The sequence below is a fragment of the Microcebus murinus genome, chromosome 4 (genome assembly GCF_040939455.1).
Source record: "Microcebus murinus isolate Inina chromosome 4, M.murinus_Inina_mat1.0, whole genome shotgun sequence".
Classification (NCBI taxonomy): domain Eukaryota; kingdom Metazoa; phylum Chordata; class Mammalia; order Primates; family Cheirogaleidae; genus Microcebus; species Microcebus murinus.
Window position 1 is genome coordinate 50,524,346 of NC_134107.1, and position 26,220 is coordinate 50,550,565.

A 26,220-nucleotide genomic window follows, 5' to 3' on the forward strand; every position below is an offset into this window, starting at 1 on the left:
GGCACACGCCATGACTCAAATACTGTGAAACCACAGTTGGCCTCATTCACGCCACGCTGTCCACTCTCTGCTCCCTGCAGGCTGTATGTGCCCTGCTTAATCTCCCCAAGGTCTTCCCCTTCCTTATTGTCTGGTTGTGGGGATCACATGAGATAGTCCATGTAAAGCATTTAGCGCAGTGCCTGGCATATAAGGTTAGTTTATCTTCTTCTCAATCATTTTCTCATTCATTCATGTATTCAATAAACATTTGTTGAGGAGCTGTTGGTAAATGCTGGAGATGCAAATATGCATAACAAATAGCTCCTGTTCTTAGGATGCATGCTGATTAGTAGGAGAGAAAGAAATGTTTAAAAGGAAATTCTAATACAGCATGATAAGTACAACAATAGAATCATGTACAATGCACAGAGGAGAAAGTGATTAGCTCCGAGGCAGAAGCAGAGGTGGTTGCCAAAGTAGGCTTCCCAGGGAAGGTGATGCCCACATTGTGTTCTGAACATAAATAAGAGTTTCCCCAGCACTGAAGGAGGGAGAAAACATTACAAAGTCTTGAAAAACAAAATAGCATGCTAGGTCTTGGTGGAGTGTGAAGAGTGAATGAAGGGTTGGGAGATGAACTTGGGGAGGTAGTGATGGGAAATGGCATTGACAAGAAAAAGAGACTTGATTTTTCCTTTAGCAATGATGGAGAGCTTTTGAAAGATTCTAGGCAGGTACATGCTGTTATCATATGTGCATCTTAGAAAGGTCAGGGTGACATGATCTAGGAGGAATGAAGGAAAACCAAGGCTGGAGGATGTCTTTGACAGTCCAGTCTCAATAATGGTGAAACAGAGGTGAAACCTGGAAACAAAGGGAATGGAGAGAAAAAATGTTTAGGAAATAGAATTATCCAGACTTGGCAAACTACATAATAACCATGGTGACCACCACACTCAATCTTCCTTGGGCAAAGAAATTGGCCCACCCATAGGTCCCTATTGAGAGAAGAGGCCTTCTGCTGGCCTTTGAGCAAGGAACTCAACTAACTGGATCAGGTGGCCACCTGAGCCACCATCAGCCCATGCATAAGCTGGCCCGTGACCAAAGAAGTAGCTGACAGCAAAAAGCTCTGTCCAATATGATTGATGGTAATACTACAATATGCTGTTTAAAAAAAACTGAAGCACATTTAAATTGCAAAGAGTTCATTTGAACATTCAGCAATTCATAAATTGGGATAACATCAGACTATTCCACCAGGATAGGCAAGTGAGGAAACTTTATTATAAAGTAATTGCAGAAGCAAGACAAAGAAAACCACTTTCATCAGTTAGAAGTTAATTGGTGGTTTCTGATTACTGCAGTTTCTAGTTTCAATTTATGGTTTAAAAGACTTTGGTTTATTCATGTGAGAATTTATAGTACCAGAGATACCCCAATCAAATGGCCTCCCAATTAGATGTTTTTGTAACAAATCAGACACTTTTCCTCCTGAATTTGAGTAGGAAAATGCAAAGATAATCTAGTCAGTTGGGAAAAAAGGGAGACAGGAGAATGACATGAAGAGAGAAGCCCAGATGCTGTGGAAAAGAGGTCAAGGCCTACGGCAGCAGCAGCCATGACCTCTAGGGGTCCAGGCTCTCTGCACCAAAGTTGCTGTTGAAGTCTCACAGTCACCAGCATCTGGTGCATAACCTCATCTAAGCCCATCCAGGTTCCTTACAGCCAAAAGGAAACCCTATGTACCCTTTTTGTGACTGGTCAGATGTTAAGGAAAGAAATTCATCTGCAAAATATTTGAATATACCTCTCATCTCCTCTATATCTTCCCTTCTCCACCCTAAATACCCTCCATTTCTTCAACTTTTCTTCATTGATTATGGTTTGCCTATGCTATTGTTTGTATATGATTTCTTTGGCCCTGACAAATGTCATGTTGAATTTAATCCCCAGTGTTGGAGATGGGGCTTCATGGGAGGTGTTTGAGTCATGGGAGAGAATCAATCTATCATGAATGGCCTGGTGCCATTCTGGTGGAAGTGAGTGAGTTCTCACTCTTAGTTCCCAATAGAACTGGCTGTAGAAAAGAGCCTGGCACATCCCTCCTCGCTCTTTGTCTCTCCCCCTCTCTCTCATTGTATGATCTGCACACACCAATTCTGCTTCACCTCCCACCATGAATGGAAGCTTCCTGAGACCCTCACCAGAAGCCAAGCAGATGCTGATGCCACAATTCTTGTACAGCCTAAAGAACTGTAAGCCAAATAAAACATCTTTTCTTTATGAATTGTCCAGCCAGGTTCTCCTTTATAGCAGCACAAATAGACTAAGACACCTTCTCTCCCCTCCCTGATTTTCACCTTCGCACTAACTCCCTGCTGATCTTGTTTCAGGCCCCCAGGATCCAAAGTCAGAGAGCACTTATGCCATTCCCTGCTGGGAGCTCAGCTTTCACCAGGTCCCTGGCTCAGAAGGTTTGAACCTAGCATTTGCAAACAGATAAAGGATCTGCAGGAACCCAGGTATCTACCTATTTCACTAATGGTAAAGTATAATCCAAAGGTTGACTGATGTAAGAACTTAAGCCCACATCACGAGGACCAACATTTGTCTTATTCATCCCCAAATCCTCAGTGCCTAAATAGTGTCTGGCACATACCAGGAACCCAGTAAATATTTATGGAGTGGACAAATGTATGGATTCATAGGAAGTCTGCAGAGAAGTCTCTGAAGATATGCCAGAGTTCTGTCTTCAGCCTACCATGATTAATAATTCAATGAAAACATAAAGGGATTTCTGAAAAAAACTGATAAAATAACAATGGAGCTGGGAAGAATTTTGAATGCATCCACTCAAAATTCAAACTACTGAAGAGGCAAGAGCAATAATTGATATTATGATGAGAGATTATAACAGAACTGTCATACCGGTTGAGAGATGTGATTTAGCAGCAGTACTCTTGGAAAAGAATTGTGGGAATCTGTTGACCATAAACTCAGAAGGAACTTGAGGCATGGAGAAGCTGCCAAGAAAGTATTATAACTATGTTCTGAGGTACAGAATCCAGAAATGAGGGAGGTGACAGTGTCCATATAAGACATGCTGCTCAGACCACCTCTAGAGTAGTTTGCTTGGTACTTGAGATGTGCTCAAAAGAAAGAAATCAAGGGGAAAGGGGTGGAGTTCATATTATATGAGAAACATATGACATAACTGGAGGTGTTCAGCCTAGGGACATCTCTAAGGATGTATTAGTTTGCTCAGGTTTCCATAACCAAGTACCACAAACTGGGTGGCTTAAAACAACCAAAATTTATTCTCCTACAGTTTCGGAGGTGAGAAATTTAAAATTGAGGTGTTCACAGGGCCATGATCCCTCCAAAGTCCCTAGGAGAGGATCCTTCCTTGCTTTTTCCTGCTTCTGGTAGCCCCAAGCATCCCCTGGCTTGTGGCAGCATCACTCCAGTCTCTGCCTCAATCTCCATATGATGTTCCCTTTTTGTGTCTGTGTGCCTTATAAGGACACCCGTCATATTTGATCAAGGGCCCTCCCTACTCCAGGATGACCTCATTTTAACTAAATATATAAAGACCCTATTTCCAAATAAAGTCACCCGCTGAGGTACTGTGGGTTAGGACCTCAACATATCTTTTTTGATGGTACAATTCAACCCATAACAGAGGGAACCGTCTTTATATATTGAAAGAACTCTCTCATAAAAGATTTGACATGTGTGGCCCAAAGGGCAAACTAAGAACAGGGATGTTAGGTTATTAAGTATAAAATGTCTGATTTCCTTAAGTGCTATGTTTGATAGTTGATATCTCTGACATTTCACTTTGACACTTCTTGTTTTATTTTTATTGTGAAGGGGCATCCTCAGTCTTTCAAAGGCTAGACATGGTTTGGCTTGTGATTATCGTTCAAATTTTTTTAGAGAAATTTTTGTAAAACCATGGATTAGTCAAATTTTCAAATATGAGCTCTTTCATAGAACCAATGCAGCACAGACAGCTTGAAATATCAACGAAGTGTTTGGGAAGGATGGGGCTAATGAACGCACAGCAGGTCGATGGTTTAAGAAGTTCTGTTCTGGTGATTTTAGTTATGAAAATGAGCCATGTAGATGACCTGAGACCAAGGTGGATGAGCTGAAAGCTGTACTGGAAGCAAATCCAACTCAACATACATGTGAATTAGCAGCAAGGTCTGACATTACTATTCCAACAGTGTTGGACCATTTGAAACAAATTGGCAAGGTAAAGAAGCTGGATAGATGGGTTCTGCATGAATTAAATGAGCGTCAGAAGAGAAATCATCTTGAAGCTTGAACCGTTTCTACACTGCATTGTTATATGTGATGAAAAATGGATTCTTTTTGACAATCACAAGCACTCAGCACAAAGGTTGGATAAAGAGGAAGTGACAAAACACAGTCCAAAACTGAATATTCGTCATAAAAAGCTAATGGTGTCTGTTTGGTGATCCAGCATTGGTATTATGCACTACAGCTTCATGAAACCAGGTCAATCAATTGTAGCAGATGTCTACTGTAACCAATTGGAGGAAATGATGAGGATGCTTGCGATGAAGCAACCGAGATTGGTCAATAGAGACTACCCAATCATCTTATAAGACAACACTCAACCACATGTTGCACAAACAACGCCGCTCAAACTACAGCAGCTGGACTTGGAAATTCTCTGCCATCCACCATATTCACCAGACCTTGCACCAACTGACTACCACTTCTTCCAGGCTTTGGACGACTTCTTGTAAGTAAAAATATTCAGTGCTCAACAAGCTGTGGAAAACACATTTTGCAATTTCATCACCACTCACTCTCTAGGCTTCTTGGCTGCCAGCATAAGCAAGCTACCATTAAAGTGACAAAACTGTGTTGATAGTTTAGGTACATACTTTGATTAATTGTACTGCTTCTGGTTTGAGATATAATAAACTAAACTTTTGGTTCAAAATTGGACATTTCATATTTAATGACCTAATACTTATAAAGAAGAACTTTCTAAGAGCGAAAGCTGCCTCCCTTGCAGCTCTTGTCCCTGAAGCTGCCCGAGAAGAGGCAAGCCAACCCACAGGGCTGACACTGGGGGACTGTTTCCTAGGAAGGGGACAAGGCAGGCTGATGGCCTCATGTCACTCTCAGTCTACTTAATTCTCTGGTGCTCTGGCATGAGGGAACCATTTTTAACCAAGCAGAGATTTAAGTGGCTGTTTCCAAGAGCCAATGTAAGTAGATGAGCTCCACGATAATGCTGACTGCTTATGAGAAATGGAGCGTGAATTGCAGGCCCGAGAAGTGAATATAAATTCAGCAGCTATTTTAATTTTTAATTGAGAAAAAAAGCCCATCCCAGCCAAAAAGAATAGGGGAAGAGTGCACTCTGCACAGACCATACAAAGCATTTGTTAGCTCTGCTGAGACAAATGGCGCAGTCTTGTTGCTTCTGCCATCCCACAATTGGGATGGAAAAGATTTCTACAGAGACTGCCACTGCAGCCCGCCTCCATGGATAATGAAGGTCACGGTTTATGGGCACAAACTACTCCGCTCCAGACGCAGGCTCATTGGTATGCAGGCGTGGAAACCCAGCAGCCAGCCCCACACGCTGATCAGATTCTGGTATTTAGCATTACAATAATGTGTCCCTTCTCTAACTCCTTCTCTGGACAGTTTTGCACCCAGATGGAGAAAGAGGAGGAAGATAGAAAGGAGTCAGGGGAAGAGAACTAGCATGTGTTAGGCACCCACTGTGTGCCAGACATTCATCTCATTGAATTATTTAGGCTTTGAATTCCATGTAAGAGGAGGTCAGTGTATGTACGTGAGCACGTATGTGTGTGTACAAGTGCATGTGTGTACACATGCTAGCACATGTGTGATCTAGATGGAAATGGAGGGAAAGAGGTGCAAAGTGCTTAGAAGGTGGGAAGAGTATGGATCAAAGAGTGAATAATAAGGGTGGAAGTCCAGGAGCAGCCTCATGAGATAATGAATTAGGGCCAGGTAGAGAAGTTCCCACCTCCACACAGGTATCCAACCTAGACAGGACCCAAGGGTCAGCTCGGGCCAGTCACAGGGCTGCCTGGAATCAAAGTCTGCAATGAAAGAAAGCTGAAGGACCTGAGAGATTGGAAGGTCCCGTCAGTCCTGGAAGGTCTTTCAAGCTTGATGGACCCTAACTGGACATTTAGGTTTCTCTGTTCAGGATCCTGCTGCAGTCAGAGGCCTGAACTCCATAATTTTTGCCCACTTTATATTTATCGGTTTGTTAGGCTTACTCTGGAACCTCAATAAAACTACCCTCTTTAAGGCTCCAAGCCAGTGGTTCTCAGCTGCTAGGATACAGATAGATCATTATAGAAATTGTTTATAGAACAGATGCTCAAATCCCAGGCTCAGAAAGAGCCAGATTCAGTGGGTTAAGCATGAAGCTTGATGACTGGTACTTTTAACAAGCACCTCAGGTAAACGGAGGACCACGCTTTGAGCAATACTACTTCCGGTCATTTACGGTTTTGTCAGAAGAAAAAGAGAATGTATCCATACCTGGCTAAAAGGGAGAAGATAGAAAAATGTCCTTCATGGCCAGGTGTGCTGGTGCCAAAATATAGGAGCCTAGGGCCCCCGGGGGCTGCCCCTTAGCTATGTAGCTCTCAGAAGTTTTGGAGATACTCTTGTTGTACCTAAAATCCCACCGCTGCTGCTCTCTTCCCTAGCATAAAGAATGTCCAGCTCTGTCAGCTAGTAATACTTTAGCATGAATTAGACCCCACTCAGCCAAATTCTTTTCCGGAAAAAGGAAATGCACAAGAGAAACTAACTTTTGTGGAATGCTCCTATGGGTGTCTGGTACTGCAGCCAGTGCTCTGCAGTAAGGATCATTAAAGGGGACTTGGTCGATGTCCATCCACATCAACCCTGTAAGACAGTATTTTCTGCATTTGATGGTTAAGAAAATGAGGTTCAGAGAGATTAAGTAAACTATCCAAAGTCACTCAGCAATGGCAACAGACCCCAGACAGAAGTCAAGGGTCTGCCTCTGAAAACCAGCCTTTTCCCACCAAACCACTGGAGGAAGGAAGGGGCCCCTCCTGGGAAGGGCAGGCCTTGGTGGGCCGCCAACAGCAGGTGAGAGAGGAACAGGATCCAAAGGCAACTTGTACTTCTGATCTGGTTCTCAGAGTAAAGTGTTCATCAGTCTAAGTGAGTATTGGCCTTTATCAAGAAAGAGGTAAGGACTGGAAACATCTCTTCTCCTGGAGGGCTGGCCCTTTGGGCAGGAGAGGAAGATCTGGGAGGTGAAGAGCTAGTCACATCTGGGACTGATGGCAAGGATTGGGTCAAGGCTGGTGTGCCTGGCTACCAGCTGTCAGTAGGCATGAAATGAGCCTCCTCAGAACGGGCAAAAGGTTTGCACAGGAACTGAACAAAGGGCTTTAACAGCGTATACTTGGGGCAGGGGAGAGGCGGGGGTGAACCAGTGGGTCTATAACCGCGGGGATTGCTGGAAGAGTACAGTGGGAATCAGGGACTCCATGAAATAGCCTCTGGAGCAGCTGGAAACAGGAGGGGCCTCTCCTGGGAGCATGCCTCAGGCAGCACCATGTCTGCAGGTCATCTCTGCCGAATGTCCCCACCACACCCATCCCCTCCACCTAGCTCAAACTAAGCCCACCCGCCTGTCTCCAAAATCAGTTTCTATTAATATTTCTGACTTCACCAATACTGTCAACGATCTTAGAGGTTCAATAGCTACTAGACAACCTCTTTGGATTCTCTCTTTCCCCCACATCCAGTCACTTACCAAATCCTATTAACAGCTTCTACATAATAACTCTCCCCACCTTTTCATTCTTACTGCCCTAAATGTCCCTAAGCCAGGGCCCAGTGCACCCATCCATCTTGATCAGAGCAATGCTATGGCTTGCTGTTCAAAGCCTCCTGTGACCTAGCCTCCACTTCATCTAACCGCCTCCCACTCTCCCACCGTCCATTCAGTGAGCACCCACTCCTGTGAGAGTGGCCTTCTGCAAGCCAGCCTCCACCTGGATTCCCACCTACCCTGTGTGTTCACCTGCTCATCCACACATCCGAGAAACACGAATGAGCACCTACTATATGCCAGGCACTCTTCTAGGCGCTGAGGATCTAGCGACGATTAGGACAAAGTCCTGCTCTAGGAACTTAGTGTCCTAACATAGTGGAAAATAAGGTGGGCAAAAGGGATAAAGACTGGCACAGTGTGTGTGTCTGTCTCAGACAGAGCAGAGCGGTCGTGAAAGGCTTTGCAGGGGAGACGACTTCAGATCAGAGACCCAAATGAAATGGAAGCTAGTTCTATGGAAATTGGGCTAAGAGCTTCAAAGTGCTCTCCTCTGTCAGAGAACCATGTAAGCTCCATGGGAATCACCCCAGCCCTGAATTCCAGGACTTACTGCCTACGACATTCACACAGGTCTGGGAACATCCTGCTTTGAATTACTTTTTACCTTTTCATGCCTTACTAGATGATAAGTTCTTTGAGGGCAGAAACTTAAAGTCACTTCCTAAAAATCACAGGTTACTGGGGCATTGTTGCCTGCAAGGATCAACCAGCACAGGCAGAATGCGGGAGAAATCCTTCCACTGCGCCTCTAAAATGTGAGACTACAAGAAAAAACGTCTTCCTTGAGATCTGAGGAAGCCTGTTTTGCAGGCATCATTCATTCCATATTGGAGATATTCCTAGCTCGAAGCTAGGAAGGTAATTGAGGTCACTTCTCTTTCTGATTTGAATCCAGGAGCAGATGATAAACCCTTTATGACTAAGGCAGAAAAATGCCACTGACAACTCTAAGATGGAAGGGTATCCATTGTCAAACCATCCTGAAATTATTGAGCTGAAGTCACAGAGAAAATGCCACCTGGAAGATGCTTCTTCCTTTGGGAGAATGACTCCAGGATCAAGCGGTGAGGAATATTCTCATGATGAGCAGCAGGTAAGAACCAAAGAAAAGGGAACTGAAATATGCAGAGACTTTGTTGAATCAAACCTTGCTTTCTAAATTTTTTTTAAGTACACAGCATTAATATTTAAAAGTTTATATTCTTTTAATGCATTTAGCTGCTTGAATAAAGAGTTTTATTTTTGCCAATCATCCAACACACACGAACTAAGCGCCAGCGCATCCAGGCACTGTGAGGACCCAAAAGACCTGATCCCTGTCCTCAAGGACCTTACAGTCTAGCAGAGAAGACAGATACTAAACAAAGTAGTATAATAATTAGCTGGTTACAAGTGAGCCACATGCTGCAATGGGAGGTTATGGGAGTGTAAGGGGGAAGGAGAGTCCAAGCAAATTCCCTGAAGAAGGGACATTTCATTTGAGGCCAAAGTTGGCTAGTAGTTAGCTGGTGAAGGAGGTAACACAAAAGAATGTTCCAGGCAAAAGAAACTGCATGTATACAAGTTCAGCAGTGGAAGGAACATGGCCCTTGAAAGACTGGCAAGTTCCACGATCCTGGAGCTACAGAGGCAGAGGATGAGACTGGGAGGCTAGCAAGACACAAAACCAGGGCAGGGCTTTGTAGGCACATTGAGTTCTGGAATGCCCCAGGAGCAGTGATGCTGCAAAAGCCGTCTCACACGGGTTGCATGGAAGCGTAGCAAGCTCTGCAAAAACAGAAGCAGGTGAGTCCCTTCTGCAAGAAAGAAAACGTTGAGATGATAAATGAATCACCTTTTACAAGGGGCATCAGCTTTAATTGAAGGGAAATTGAAGAAAATCACTTGGATCTAAAAATACTTTTTTTTAAGCCAGGCATTATGCTGTAAAATGCTTTTCTCGGCTAATAAGAGAAGCTGGAGGATAAAGATTATTTACAATCCAGGCTGTTAAAGAATCTATTTGCTTACAAATCAGATTGAGACAAGGTCTCAGTAAAACTCAACTAGATTATGCTCCACTTAAGTGACAAATTTCTCAGCTGCCATTCCGCACAAAGAGATAAGGAAGGTCTTCCTGTCAAGTTGTTTTGACAGGCCTGTTTTTACCCATCTGAAATGTAAACCTTTAATGTTTGTATACGAACGTCAAGAATGTGAAACATGTTTTAGATAATCACGGGAAGTCATAAAACGTAACTGGTGTAGGAGGTTGTGATGGTTGGAAATCTGGAATTATTATTAGTAACTTCAGATATAACTGAACACAAGTGGATTCAATATTTTTCTCCTTCTTTTGCTTGCCTGATCCCCATTATTGACCAACAATATAAAACCCCAGTTTACGGTTTCAGGCATTCCAAACAGTAGTAGTCTTTCCTTTGAAGCTGTTAAAAATGAGAGCTTTGCTCATACTTCACCTTCTCCGGTTAACCCCATCCCTACCTGGCAGAGCTACTCCCCAAATGAATCTGGACCAGCTTGCCCATCCCTTTGCTGTGTCATTGCCCCTGCCTGGAATTCCCTTCCAAGTTCCTGCTCCAGAGCCTGGAGTTTCATACCACGTGACTAAGAAAACACTGCTACTTATTGGCGAGGAACCCGTATTGCAAATTCAGGGCTTTGGAGTGATGACTAAACCTCTTGATAGTTGAAATTCTAAATCCAATTTGTCGCCATTTGCTGAGTTCATTCCTTATGTGGGGAAAATACTGACGGAAAGAACACGCAGAATGACAATGTACAGTCAAATGGCAGCCCCATAAATCAAAATGGCACCTACTGGCCCACTCTTAAGAAAGCATGTGCCATGTGCTGCCCCCTAGTGTCTGAGGTGAGACAGCCGGGGAGCCACCCACTTCTTCCCTCTCCACCCCCCACCCCAACAGAGGCACACACTGCAGATGGCCCCATGGCCCGAGTTACAGACACATTTGTGGCCAGAGTGAAGCTGGCTAGCTCACATGAGAATTAAACCTGCCACCTTGGCCTCAACTAACGCCAAGCCAAATGGTAACACACAATTTGGGAACAGGACAATCATGGGAATGTTCTTTGGTCAATCTGATGGTAGAATTAACACAAACACCCAGATCATTTAAGATAACATTAAGATAATAATTGTTGGCACCTCTTCAAGTGTTTCTTTCCGAGAAGTGGAAAGGCAGCAGGACAAATCTTGACTCAACAGAAAGCAGAGGTCAAATGGACAACAAACCTCCCATGCTGCCGCTGAGAGAATGAAGCCAACGCAAGTGACCCCCGAAGGTTACTTCTGAGTACACAGCCCATTTAGTCATTGTTCCCAACGCTGTAGCCATAAACTGCCAATCACAATGACACCATGGGAATCTTCTAGTGTTTTTGACCTGGTGGGACATCCACATCAGAATGCCAAGAATTTCCAAGTTTAATGTTCCACAAGTCTACAGGGATCCTATTAGCTCAGCATTTGTCCCATATAGACAGCCCCCGGACTCCAGCAGTTAGACATTGCCACCTTTGTCATTCCAGACCACCACTGTGCGGGCAGCTGCTCCTCTCAGGCTCTCCTAATTAGCAGCGTGGCACTCATTAACAGCTGCTGTGTGTGCAAATGTTCTCCCCCACATGAAGCACGGCCTACAGAGCCTCCCCCAAATGCATCCCCCTGATAAAGTGGTGCACGCCATGGCAGCAGATGTTAGCTGATGATGGGCCTGACAATTTCATCTGCCACGATCAGAGATTGTGATTCCTCCCAGAGCAGTCAGGGTGTGGCACAGCACCCAGAGGCAACACCACCATCATATAGACACCGTGCTCAAGTGAGCACCCGGCACACAGTAGACATGCAATTAACATAGCTATCAACGGGGCTGATATTCAGCTAATGTGCACCAACGCAGACAAGGTAGTTGTCACAGTGCAGAATGGCTCCCATACTGGATGGTAAATAGCTGCTCCGTTGAGCCCCCACCCACCCACTGTCCACCACCATCACAGTGGGAGTGTGATGGCCTCTTCCTTGGGACCCTCAGAACCTCTGCACGGGCCAGCACCCACTCTGGTTTGTCAGTGCCACAGATACCAGGCTTTATATTCAATATGATACCTGGCTGTTATCATCATCATTGACATCATTATCACTTAGGGACTGACAGTCTCACAAACATGTATACCCAGACACGCTGCCCTACCCCATAGGTTCTCCCCTACTTCTATGATTTCTCTTTCTCATTCTCCACAGCAGGTTCCTATTCTTCTGCCCATCCTTGCATGATGATATTTTCTGAGTTATCTCATCCACGGCCATGACTCTCCCTGCATTGCCTGGGAACTTGTCGATCCCCTAGCTGGGCATTTCTCAACTTAGCTGGGCTGGAACGATGTTTCCCACAGTTCCCTTGCTGCACAGTTCTGGGTTAGCAAGGACCGTGAGAGACCTGTTACATGAGACTCGGAAGGCAAAAGTGAAGCAAAGATCATTTTTGCTTTACTCTCAGAAGGCCGCTGCAGGGTGCTGTGTGGCAGGGTGCTCTTCCCACCTCTCTGTTGTCCCATCCCGCCCATGTGAGATGACAACCAGGCGGGCACCCCTCCAGCTCCTGCTGCATCTCGCCCTTCAGCTCCTCGCACTCCTGGGCCAGGTACAGTCAGCTCTGTGAGGAAGGAAACCAGCTTCTCCTGCAATGAAAGCTTCAAGGCTATGAATGATCAACACGGGTTCAGTCCAGCCTCAGGGATCCTGGCTCGTCCTCCCAGATTCCCTTTCATCCTGCTTCCGCACGGCACGTCCATCTTCCTTTCCTGACTGCCTGCCCCGCGGACACAAAAGTGCCAGCTGTACATGAACTGTTGACCAAGTTCCCACATCGCATAAGGTCAGATCCCTACAATAAATCTGTCTAGGTCTATATCTATATATCTATATCTATATGCAGATAGATGATTGATAGATCTCCAATGGTCCGCTTCTTTGATTGAGCTCTGACTGATACAAACATCTACCTAGTCCCAGAAGCCATAAATCTAGTACCATCTCACTTCCTCTCTCTCTATCACTCTCAACATCTAAGCATCCACCCAAAAAGCCATGCCACCTTCCAAACCTGTTTTGCTCTCCCAAGTACTTGGATCTTTTTGTTTTGTGTTGGGATTTGACAATTGAGCTATGTCTTATAACTGGCAACTGGAATAGCATGGTAGGAAAAGCAGAAGGGACTCGTGAGTGATTGTTACTTAAAGGCTCGACAAAGAACTATGCATAAGCTAAATGCAAGGCAGCTCTCCTTTTCATTCCCTCGAGACTGTGCAAACATTAAACAACCAGACATGATCTTTTGGAAGGGCCCGGTCATGGAAAGGGTGTCCACGACTGTAGGTCAGAGTGGTTCACCACGGAGCATTTGTTACAACCAGTGACAGGCACCCCACCCACAGGGGACTTGGCAGCGGCTTAATTATTAACAACGCCTTTTACAAAAATGTGTCTGCATTTATTTATCATAAAGGCGACAGCAGTTGCTAAGCAAATTCATAATGCAAACAGGAGGAATGTTAGCCTACTTAAGAGCAAGGAGCTTAAGTACTGGCCTTTGCGTGCGCATAATAAATACGCTCATTACACACTTTTTTCCCTACCTCTTTAAAAATGTCCTAGCAGGGATCTCTAACACATCCTCCCTCTTCGCTTGTAGCATTTTTCCTGTGGGTGCTTGATCATAATGAAACTACATTTCCTTACCGATGTTCTATTTTCCCAGCCTATCATTCATCATCCATTAACTCACAAAACATCGTGCCTGTTGTTTGTTAGGCGCCGGGACTATGACAGCTTATTAGTACAGGATTTGTATTTGTGGAGTTTTCATTCTAACGGGGGGAAATCATCTATCGAGAAACAATCAAATAAATAGATTTTTATTCACTGATATGGTGCTACAACATGTATAAACACACACACTTGGGTAAGGGATGGTGAGTGTGCGTGGGTGGGCAGAGAGTGTGGAGGTGGCACCTAAGCAGAGACATGAACAATAGGAAGGATGCTATGGGAACAATAGGAAGTGACCATCTGAGCAAGAGCTTCCCAGGCAGAGGGAACAGCAGGGTTAAAAGGCCCTGGGGTGAGGAGGCATTATGGGAAGCATTTATGCTATTTAAAAAAAAAAAAAAGTGCTGAATATTTCTTCTATCAGTTTCTAGAATATTCCAAGCTCTTTTCTGCCTCAGGGCCTATGCACATTCTATTCCTTTACCTGGATCACTCTTGCCCCTGCACTCACCTGAGCGACTCATTGTTCAGGTCTCAATTCTAAACATCGATTCTTGTTTTTTTTTGTTTGTTTGTTTGTTTTTTGAGACAGAGTCTCGCTTTGTTGCCCAGGCTAGAGTGAGTGCCGTGGCATCAGCCTAGCTCACAGCAACCTCAAACTCCTGGGCTCAAGGGATCCTCCTGCCTCAGCCTCCCAAGTAGCTGGGACTACAGGCATGTGCCACCATGCCCGGCTAATTTTTTGTATATATTAGTTGGCCAATTAATTTCTTTCTATTTATAGTAGAGACGGGGTCTCGCTCTTGCTCAGGCTGGTTTCGAACTCCTGACCTCGAGCAATCCGCCCGCCTCGGCCTCCCAGAGAGCTAGGATTACAGGCGTGAGCCACCGCGCCCGGCCTAAACATCGATTCTTCAGAGAAGTGTTCCCTGACTATACAACTAAGGTAGGTTCTGCTTGTTATTTTCTCTGATAAGAGCTGCCTTGACCTTCCCCAAGTCTATCTGTGCACTCAACGCAGTGAAAGCACTCGGGATAATAGCTGAGTAGATGAACCAATGAGTGGGTCGTAACAGCCATCCACAGCGCATCCAAGCCAGGGAAGTTGAACACCGGAAAAGGGGTGGGAGTGGAATACAAAGGAAAGAAAGGTATTGAGAAAAAAACAAGGATTTAAGAAAGAAGGAAGGAGGAGGAAGGAAAATCCGCCAAGGGAAGCCAAGCAGAGGGCCTGGGGGAGGAGGGTGAAGTGGCAGAGGACTGCCAGGCAGGGCAGTGGACAGCAGAGACAGAGAAAGTCTAACACCAAAACAGCAGCTGCACTGCAGGCTGCATGCCAGCAAAAGCTCCAGCACTCTCTACGGGACAGAGTCATGAATGGCCTGTGAGGCCTGAGGTCCCGCCTGGCTCACCTGCTAGGTGCATGGCCTGAGGGCTCACCTGGCTCACCTGCTAGGTGCATGGCCTGAGGGGCCACCTGGCTCACCTGCTAGGTGCATGGCCTGAGGGGCCACCTGGCTCACCTGCTAGGTGCATGGCCTGAGGGGCCACCTGGCTCACCTGCTACCTAACACAGAATCCTCCTCTGCCTGCACGCTTGTAACAGTGCACGGAGTGCTCACTCCCAGCATCGGGCAACCATCAGCCCCCACACAGTAGTCTTTCCTCCTCTGCTCAGAGCATTCAGAGCCCCTTACCCATTCCTCCTGGGATAGTGGCCAACCCACCCACACTCAGGACACGAGCCAGTCTGTCAAGATCCCCTTTGCAGTGCCGCCCCCCATGGCACCGAGCACCAGATGAGGCTGACGCCCCGTGCACTGGGACAAACTCAACATTTGGAATCGTGACGGTGTGACCTTCTCAAGGCCTTTGAAACTGACAAACCCACCAGCTGGGAGACGGCTGTGGCCCCGCCTGCTTTGACAGGAGAGGTTACAGCAGATGCTCTTGTATTTTATTGTGTGGCAAATGGATGCGACGTGGGAGGAGAGGAAAATAGAACCTGGGAAAGGGCACGAGCGTCTTTCTGGGCGGCCCCGGCAGATGGGGCCAAACAAAACGAGATAACACAGGTTCCCATCTCAGGGCCAGCTGCTGAGGCGTGACTTCTTTGGTAACGGAAAAATAAGAAATTCTCCTTGAAATGAGAACTACAAGGCAGACATATGTGCCCAAGGAGATCTGGAGGATTGAATGCCCCCACAGGGCTCTTTGGGGAGCCAGCAGGTTCGATTGAAAATGCCACCGCAGGTGGGGGCAGATTCCTTGTTACCTGCTCGGACTGATGAAAAACAGACCCCGCGCATTCCTTGTGCGCCCTCCGTAGGCACCGGGCGACCACATCTCTGACTGATGTCATTTTGGACAGCTGTCTCCTCGGAGCTATTATTTCCCCAATTTTCTATTGTCACAAAAATAACTAAAGAGCTCTAGTCCCCCTCCTTCCCTGGGACATTTTTTAAATGTATCCATAAAAGTCTATCTTAGAAAAGGAGTTGCTCAGTTTTCAACATGTGGATAATTGATTTGTTACAACTCACAAAAGCGCATTTGTCATTTCGAAACAACCAAGACCAACGTGCTTCTTCCTCCACAGATGAGCGTGGAAGCACTTGACTTATTGCTGCCATTAAATTGAAGTGTTTGGCAGATTATTTGGTATTTCAGAATTCCTTATAAATCACTGCCTTATTTTGGTGATTACAATTTTAAGAAGAGACACTTGATTTATAGGTGACGTCGGGGAGGAGGAGGGAGAAAAGAGGGGCCGGTAGGAGGCGAAGCAGAGGCAAGAAGCACGATAACATCTGTCTGGTACACTGCCCCCTTCTTGGTGAATTGCAGCTCCGGTATAAGCCTATACCGGGAGCTTTCCATCACTGGAGCTTTGGCAGGTAAACATAAGGAGGAGGAGGGCGTCCAGGGCCCTTGGCAGATTGGGATGTGCCATTCCACTCGGGGTGCTGGTTTCCCCCACAGTGGGAGGTAGAAGAGAGTGAAGCTCCAAAGTGAAATTCATCCTATTGTAATGCATGGGCAAGCCATGAGATCTGGGTCCATGTTTATGGAAAAAATAAGCAGAGGGCTGTTTCCAGTTGGACACAGCTGGATTCTGAGATGCAACAGAGTAGAAAATGACTTCTTAGGCTCCAGTGAGTCCATCAATCAACTGTGTTCATTGACAGCTGAAGGGAGGCAGACCAACACAGCAGGTGCTTTGGAGGGACCCAGTGTTAGCTGTAGAAGTTTTTCCAAGTTCTTGGTGATCGTCGGGAAAAGAATTTCAGGATGCACCACGTAAGACAAGCAAGTGACAGCTTTTTTTTAATTGAAAGTGAAAGTACACTCTCAGCGAGGAGGGTGGGCAGGCTGGGGTGGGGGTGAGGGAGAAAGCAGCTGTACTAGGAGGAAGTGGTTTTTGGTCTTTTGAAGTCTTACTAATTGAGGGGAGGACTATTCAAGGCTAAGGGGTTGGCTTTTACTAAGAAGTTGGGTAGTAACTCCTAGAACTGTGTTCCCTCCCATTTTTATACTTTATATGGTTGTCCCAGAACTGTCATGGTGATTTCAAGGGCAGAGAAATTTTAAAACCACAATGCAAATGATATGGTAATAAGCCAAAGCTCGTGTTAGGTGACAGAGACAGCTGACAAGCTGGTTGAAGATGGTTCTTGCCTTGAGGCTTGTCTTTACTTTTACACCTGCACCCAATCTGCAAATCCCCTGCAAACCCCACCCTCCATCTGTGCCCTGTCACCTAGTCTCCTACTCTAACACCAGGAATGACTAGACTCAATGCCTGCCCTGGGTAAACTTACAGACTAACAGAGAAGGCACAAATGACAGCAAATTGCCCCATCGGATTAAAAAGTCATATAAAATAAGTCTTGGGGATGGTTATGCATAAGTTCATAGTGGCACCTGGTTCATCATGTCTCTCATAGCTATAAGTTGGTGTCTGAAATCTCTTTCTTAGGGAATAAAGATTTCGACTTTCATAATGAGAGGACAGGCTTGAATTCCAAATGCCCTAGGAGAAGGAATGTATTAATGGTCAGACCCTGCCTGATGGGATATGTTCAATGCGATATTTTTTTAATTGGAGCATATAGAGATGCCCAGGTGGCCAGAATGGTGAGAGAATCCAAAACTAGTCCTATAGGGAATATATTAAGAAAGTGGGACATTCAGCCTGGAGGAGAGAAGGGTCATGAGAGCTCATGTGTACCTGAAAAATTGCCTTAGGAAGGAGGAAGCAGTTTATTTTATAATTTCTCCAGAGAGGAGAATGAGGACTGCTGGTGGGAAGCTGCAGAAAGGAAAATTTCAATTCATCATAAGCAAGCAATTAGAGCTACCTGGATGAAGAAGAGTGGTGAGTTCCCTGCCAAGGGAGGAGTTAAAGGGCAGTCTAGGTGGCCATGTTAGAGTCACTGTGCAGAAAGAATCTCTGCATTTGGTGGAAAGTAAAACTAGATGCAATTTAAGGTCCTTTGCCACTGTAAGATTATATGACACTGTGACTGGAATTCACACTAAAGTGTGAAAGGTTGCTAGGTTCTTTCCAGAAAGTATATTGTATTAAAGCCAGAGGAGAATTTATAAAAAGTGACAGGTATGCTAACAGAGCCATATGTGTCTCTAACAGGAGAAATGGGCTTTGAAATTGACAATGACTGTGGGTGTCCATTTTCAGCACTGATGCTCAGCATGTTTAAGAGACTTGCCCAAAAGCATATGACTGATAAATAGCACATCTAGTTTATGAGCCAAGTCTATTTGGCTTTGTTGGCCATGCTATTTCCCAGAATGTTATTTTTTTAAAGGTGGGAATTATAGGTCTTCTTAACTTCCGGGTTATTAACTCTTGGGTTGAGACCACATATATGTGGACCAGAAACAGGATTCTGCCAGTTCCCCCACAGGAAGAGGACTCAGGAAGGCTGATCCACCCAACACTCACAGAGGACGGACGACTAAGCCAGTTACCAGTGTATTGCTTTGCAGTGAGGGCCCTAAGTGCCAAGGTGCCTGGACACATGGGCCTGACCAGGCTGTGACCCTGGAGACAGCCTCTTACAAAGCCAGTTAGACAGTGGGCAGCTCACTGGGTGCGGGGGCAGCTCGCTGGGTGTGGAGCCAGCTCAGGGTGACTGGGCAAGGACTGGGCTGCCTTGGGCCAGAGTGGCCTCATGCCTCGCCCCAAGACAGATGACCTGCCAGAGGACCAGACTGTCTTCCCCCCACCCTGCCTTGCCCAAGGCCTGCTACCCTTGCCCCTGTGGCTCCTTTGCAGGGGCTCCTGAGGCTGGCCAGCCCTCCTTCTGCCCGACAGTCTCCCCTCTTTGCAGAGGTTACAGTCTCCATGTCTGGCTGCCTCTCTGAGATGGCTTTGCTGAGCCCTACCTGACCTTCTCTGACTTACTTCACAGTTGAACTCTAAGAGAACATTCCATTTCCTTTATCTCCTGATACGAGGTGTCCTGGCACCATCACTCCCAACCCCCCCAACCCCCACACACACATACACACCCAGTGTGCACTGCTCCTCCCCCCATACTCGGAGCCCACCCTCATTTGGAGGGACAGGTGGAGGTCCTCAGTGACTAGAGTCTTCTGTGCAGGGGAAGAGGTGCTCCAAGGGCCTTGGCCTACTTCCCAGTGCTGTGTGCACTGCTGCGTGGCCCAAACCACAAAATCGCCCCACCCCATCCGACCAGAGAAAGTCTCAGGAATTTCAGCTTCAGTATCCTTAATCTAGAAGTAAGTTCTTTTGCCCCAGACCTGAGAAGACATATGCAGTGAATGAACCCCAAGGACCTTTGCAAGCCCAATTTGCAGGCAGCTGCATCCATAGTCCTAGAGGTTCCTCCTTCAACCCAGCCCCATAGCTGGCTGTCTTCCCTGATGGGTATCCCAACCTCCCTCCAGGCCTGAGCCCAAGCCTGAGCCTGCCACCCATGATGCTCCCGCACCCACTCCCCAAGAGCCCATTCTGCTTCCTCCCTAAGCTCCCCAAGTACCCTCTGAGATTGGAAAGTTCATCTGGTTAATAATAACAGCATACTAGTAATAACAAGGCATCAACTGCATATCAAGTATTTACAGTATGCCAGGCACTCTGCCAAATGCTTTGCATGCATTAGAATCTCATTCAATCTTCCAAACACCCCCAAGAGGTGGGTGTCATCTGCATTTCATGGGTGAGGAAACCAAGAAGCTGAAAGTAGAACCCTCAGCGTCACAGCGAATACGTGGCAAGACCAGGACTGGAGCTCGGATCTGTCTGACCCCAGAGCCCATGCTTACAAGCACTGCCCTACCTAACCGCAACTCCAGTAGCACACCTGGCTAGTGACACTGCCAGGTGCGCCGTGGTGAGGAAGGGTGTAATGGGAGGCTTCGTCCCTTCCATCATTACTCAGAAGGGTTAAGAAGAAAAACAAACAGTTCATGGGAAAGGAGTAATGTAGGGTGCTGCCTAGATGGGGTCATAGAGTTTAACTCTACCAGCAGTGCCCTGCTTTAACATGGACTGTGAAACTCCTCTTAGTTCTATATGCATTGCTATGCAAGAGCAGCCTCAGTCTTCAAATTGTCTAAAACCTCCCAACATGAAAACTCTGGAGCAACCTCGACCTGATTCTTCCGCCATTATCCTAGGATGGAACCACTCGCAGGTGAAGCTGCCCACCCGGCTGGCCTCCTGGTAGCAACATCTCTCCACCCTAGGACCACCCTGTGTGGCCAGGACAGCTTTGGTCAAGCTGTGCCTTGTGCCCTGGCTAGTTCGCCCTCTCCCAGGGTCCCCCAAGCTCCACGGCCCACAGACTTTGCAGTTTTCTGCACCTAGGTTGCCTCTTGCAGAGCCTCCCCATCATGTATGCAAAAAGCTCCTTCCTTCCCATGGTTCATTGACATGGCATCCAAAAAGAGAAGAATTGCAATGAGAAAAACAACAACAACAACACAAAGCTATGATTTTATGAAATAAGATTTCCTGGCATAAATCAAAGGAAGATTATGCTAAGCATGGGGGGAAATCTTTTCATCAAAGGAACATCATTAGAATTTTCCACATCATTTAAGCCTCAGTGATGATTTAAACCAGTGGACTTCTTAAAATAACAACAACAATAATAATATGACTACGATTCTAAAAATACACAAAACATGTTTAGGCAAATGCCTAGGAAGCTCCCTGCCATGTCTTTTGATGGGTCCTTCTCATTTTCCAACACTGGCAGGCACTTACAATCATGGTTTTCTGAGTAATTACCATGAAAAGGGAATCAATTGGTCAGAAAAGTTGTCCAAGGGACTGTAGCCTGCATAGGAGGGAACTGGGAGAGGCCACAATGAGATTATTAGGAGATGGTAGCTCTGTTCAACAAATATACCTTGAGCACCTACTGTATGCTAGGCCCTGTGCTTGGCATTTATGATACAGAGATTTAAAAAAAAAAAAAAAAAAAAGACCTAGGCCCCGACCCCAGGCCAGGCAATTCCCAGTCCACTGGGGAAGACCCCAGGCCAGGCAATTCCCAGTCCACTGGGGAAGACCCCAGGCCAGGCAATTCCCAGTCCACTGGGGAAGACCCCAGGCCAGGCAATTCCCAGTCCACTGGGGAAGACCCCAGGCCAGGCAATTCCCAGTCCACTGGGGAAGACCCCAGGCCAGGCAATTCCCAGTCCACTGGGGAAGACGGCAGACTGCTGAGGCAGCAGCTACAGCGTTTAAAAGCGCAGGGCGCCTTTGACACTTACAGGCAGCAACTCTAGAGCTCAGTTTCCAATTTGCAGACGTCTGCATCCATAGTCCTAGAGGTTCCTCTTTCAGCCCAGCCCCATAGCTGGCTGTCTTCCCTGCTGGGTATCCCAACCTCCCTCCAGGCCTGAGCCCAAGCCTGAGCCTGCCCCCCATGATGCTCCCGCAGCCACTCCCCGCAGGGCCCATTCTGCTTCCTGCCTAAGCTCCCTCCCTAAGCTTTTTTTTCCTTTTTTTTTTAAGAGACAGGGTCTCACTCTTTTGCCCAGGCTGGAGTGCAGTGGCTACTCACAGGCTCGATCCCACTGCTGACCAGCACAGGAGTTTTGACCTACTCTGTTTCGGACTTGGGCTGGTTCACCACTCCTTAAGCAACCTGGTGGTCCCCTGCTCCCCGGAGGTCACCATCTTGATACCGGACTTACTGCAGACACCAATGGGCATAGCACACTACAGCCCAGAATTCCTGAGCTCAAACAATCCTCCTGCCTCAGTTTCCCAAGTAGCTTGGACTACAGGTGCATACCACCACGCCTGGCAACTTCCAACTCTTTGATTCACTTGGGAAAGTCACTGAATCTCTGTGTGCCTCCCTTTCCTCACACAGAAAATGCGGGTAGGAATTATGAGCCAAAGTACGTAAAAGGGCCCAGGAGAGCGCCTGCTCCATGCTGCATGTGCTAGCCTTTGTTGTAGTTGTTGTCGTTGTTGTCATTATTACAAACAGGACGCCCAGCCGAGCAAAGGCAAGGTTGGGGCAGGCCTGGCGAGCTGTGCCATCGAGGCTGGGGCAGTAGCCCGGTGGAGAAGGTGGGAAGAAGAGGGGACGGCATGAGCAAAGTAGAGGCATTCAATGGCAAGTCCTGCCTGAGGAACTACAATCTCAGGGATGATGGATGAGGAACTCTGGAGTGGGGAGTAGAAGCACATCAGGCAGAGAGAGACAAAAGGCTCACTCACAGGGAATCTTCTTTGTCATGCTAAGGAGCTTGAGTGTTTTGTTTGTGTGTTGGAAGCTGTTGAAGGGCTTTAAAGAGAAAAGCAACATAATCAGTTCTGCAGCCTAGAAAAGAGTTTTGCCTGGCACTAGGCTGGAAGGAGGCTGGTGGCTCCAGCTGGTGAAAGGGGATGCGATCTTCCTCCTCTCGAAAATGAGGAGGATGAAAAATAAGATGGAGCAAGGGAGGGAATCAAAAGATATTTAAGATTTCTAGTTCTAGATTGAAGACACGCATTTTTATCTCTGCTCCCTCCTGAAACCCCACTAAAGCAACAATGAGTGATTTTTTTTAAAGGTATAAACCCCAAAGACAAAAATTAAAGAGTCAACAGCAGTAAACTTTTGGAAACCGAACAAGCAAACCCAAAGAAACTGGATTCTAGCCAGGTGGTGAGCAAAGCCAAGAACCGCATGATCTACACCACAGAAGCCCCCAAGGCCCAGGTACGGCTCACATGGGAAGAGTGGGTGCAGGTCCATCCATGAAGCAGAGACCCAGCCAGGGCCGGGAGATGGCCCCTCCCCCTGGAGCATCACCTCTTGCCTCTAGGATTCCACTGCCCCTAGAAACAGACTGCGGCTACATACACAATTTTAAATTTTCTAGTAGTCACATTAAAAAGGTAAAAAGAAACAGCTAAAATTAACCTAAATAATATAGTTTGACCCCATACATCAAAAGTATTATCATTTCAACATGTAATCAATATAAAAAATTATTAATGAGATCTTTTACATTCTTTCTTTTCAAGCAGTATGTATAAAATACACTCACAGCACAACTCAAATTTTCATCAGAAATACTTGATCTGTTGTTAGATTTCATAAAATTAACAGTTGAAAAAGTGGGTCCACATACCCAAGTTGTTCCAAAATATGTAAAAGTTTCCCAATACAGAACAGAGTATGTGTTTTGAAAAATAAATTAATTAAAATTAAGCCTGGATGCAGCGGCTCATGCCTGTAATCCTAGTACTTTGGGAGGCTGAGGTAGGAGGATCAATTGAGGTCAGGAATTCAAGACCAGCCTGAGCAACATAGCAAAACCCTACCTCTACATAAAATAGAAAAATTAGCCAGCTTTGGTGGTGTGCACCTGTCGTCCCAGCTATTTGGGAGGCTGAGGTAGGAGGATCATTTGAGCCCAGGAGTTTGAGGTTACAGTAAGCTATGATGATGCCACTCCACTCTAGTCTGGATAACAGAACAAGACCCTGTCTCAAAAAAAAAAAAAAAAAATTAAAGTTAAAAAATGAGTTCCTTAGTTGCACTAGCCACATTTCAAGTGCTTAATAGTCCCATGTGGCTACTGGCTATTGTATTGGACAGTGCAGGTCCAGAATCTCTGGACTAAAGGACAACAATTCCAGTTGTATCCAGGGACTCCCCACTACCAACAGGAGAACTAAATGAATGTTTAGCTGCATACTAAAAGAGACTCCCAGCTGTCTTCCTCAAATGTATTCCAATGATTTCCATTAAGCCAGGTACATCCCCTCCAGGCAGGAGACTGGAAGATTCTTCTCCAGGAAATGTGACCAGTCCACTAGAAAAATCGAAACCTATGATATCAAGGGATCCAATTAAACATCCCAGCAAAATTACCCTACTTAGAGGCCCAGACTTGGAGAGCCCCAACCATGAACAGATAGACAAGGATACCCAAACACGTGAGGAATACCTCCAGCCTGGAGACAGGCCAAAACCAGGTGGGGAAAAGCAACTTGAAGAAAACAGAGACTATAAAAGGAAAAAGAAAACACCCCAACATCTATTGATAATAACCCTAAAGAGGTGTCTAAAGATTTGAATTCATTAGATGAGAATGCATTACTACTACATACTATTAAAAAGTAGTATTCAGAAAACAAATAACAACAAAAAAGATTTATTGGAAAATAGAAACCTGGGAGCAGAAGTGAAAGATTCAATACAAAAGCTGGGAGATAAAATTGAGTCGATCTCCCAGAATACAGCAAAAAGATAAGAAGATGGAAAATGAGAGCGAAGATTTTTAAAAATTAAAGAACCAACTCAGAAGATCCAGTATCTGAAAAATAGAGATTCTAGATATAGAAATGAGAAAATGGGGAGGAGAGAAACATTAAAAAAAAAAAGTTCAAGAAAATATCTGGGAGCTGAAGGAAATGAGTTTCTAGAATGAAAAGGCCCATTGAGCACCCAGCACAATGAATGAAGAATAGTCACTCCAAGGCATAGAAGGGAAATTTCAGAACACTGGATATATAAAATACTCTAAGAGCTTGCAGAAAGTGTGAGGAGAAAAGATTACAAATAATGGCCCAAGCACCCAATACCAATTAATGAGCCCTCCAGCCATGCAGAGAAACACGGCTAGCAGGATGGGCCATGGGTGCTCTTCAGAGAGATGTCTCCTTGGCAGGTGGTAACATCTCCGTCTTCCACACCTGCCTCATAGCTTGAAGAAATGGCAGAGTGCAGAGAGAGAGGTTAGCCCAGCAAGGTGTGAGCCCTTCATCAGATTCCTGGGCATTTCTGGCCCTTTCAAGTAAAATTAAAAAAAAAAAATTCTCAGACCCACAATCACACACAGTAGTTGTACTTCTAGTATTCACTGACTGAGAAAACACAATTCCAAAAGATATCTCTGAATCTACTACTGCCTTTAAGTATTTTCTTGTTCACAAGAGCATCTATATACATTTGAAATAAAAGTGAATCCATCATTTCAAGATATATCTGTCTATATGCAGTGCTTGGTGAATGTATGGATCCATGGAACTCTTTGAAATAAATCTACTTTTTCCCAACTATCAGGATCCAAGATCCACCTGTTGGAAAAGATTAATCCAGACTACAGGGTCTGGGATACTCCGCCATGGCAGAGAAACACTGATACTTTCATGAGATACTGGCAAGATCAGGGAATGGAAATCTTCCCAGAGTTGGAAGGGGAAACTCAATATTCTATAGGAAGATGCAGGTCTGTGCTTTCATCTCCTCCTGGATAGAGTTTGCCACCATGCCTGCAGGCAGCAAAGACCAACATCTGAGTGTGTGGTATCAGAGCTCTCTCCTCAGTCTTATATAATTATTCTTGCCCCTCTACCCCTGCCCCCGCTCAAGTGAGTGGCTAGATGCTCTTATACATACATTTGTATATGCCATCGCTTATTGTTTAATCTTTACAACAACCTCATGGAGTGGGCATTATTATCCTCATTTTATAGATACAGAAACTGAAGATCAGAGAGGTAGGTTGCTCTGCCCAAGGTCACATAGCCAATAAATGATGGAGTTAGGACCCAAACCCAGATTCTGTGTGGTACAAATTCTCTTTTCACTGCAACACGTTGCTTTTTTTTCCCTTCTGAAATACAGAATTGCTGTTGAGCGATGGGATAGAGGTAGAGGGTGGGTGGCAGTCATGTTTTAAGCTGGTTCCAGGCAGAAGGAACTCCTCCTAATGGCATTTCCATAATTAGCATGCATTTTTTCTGATAGTTATAATTTAGGCAATTGCAGTGACATTCAGCTGAAACCTGGCACGCAAGATGTTCATTTCCCTTAAAAGTTCACTTTTAATTGGCCCCAGTTCTTTCCAAGTCTGGAAGAAGTACAGAATGTGTGCTTCTGACGCTTCCAATGTTGAAGTATGTTTGACACAAGCACACAATCCCTGGAGTTTATTCTGAAGTCTCTGCTACGAGACAGGGCAGGGAGGACTAGGAAGAAGACACAGAGCAGGGGAGGGGCCTGTCAGACAGAGGACAGCT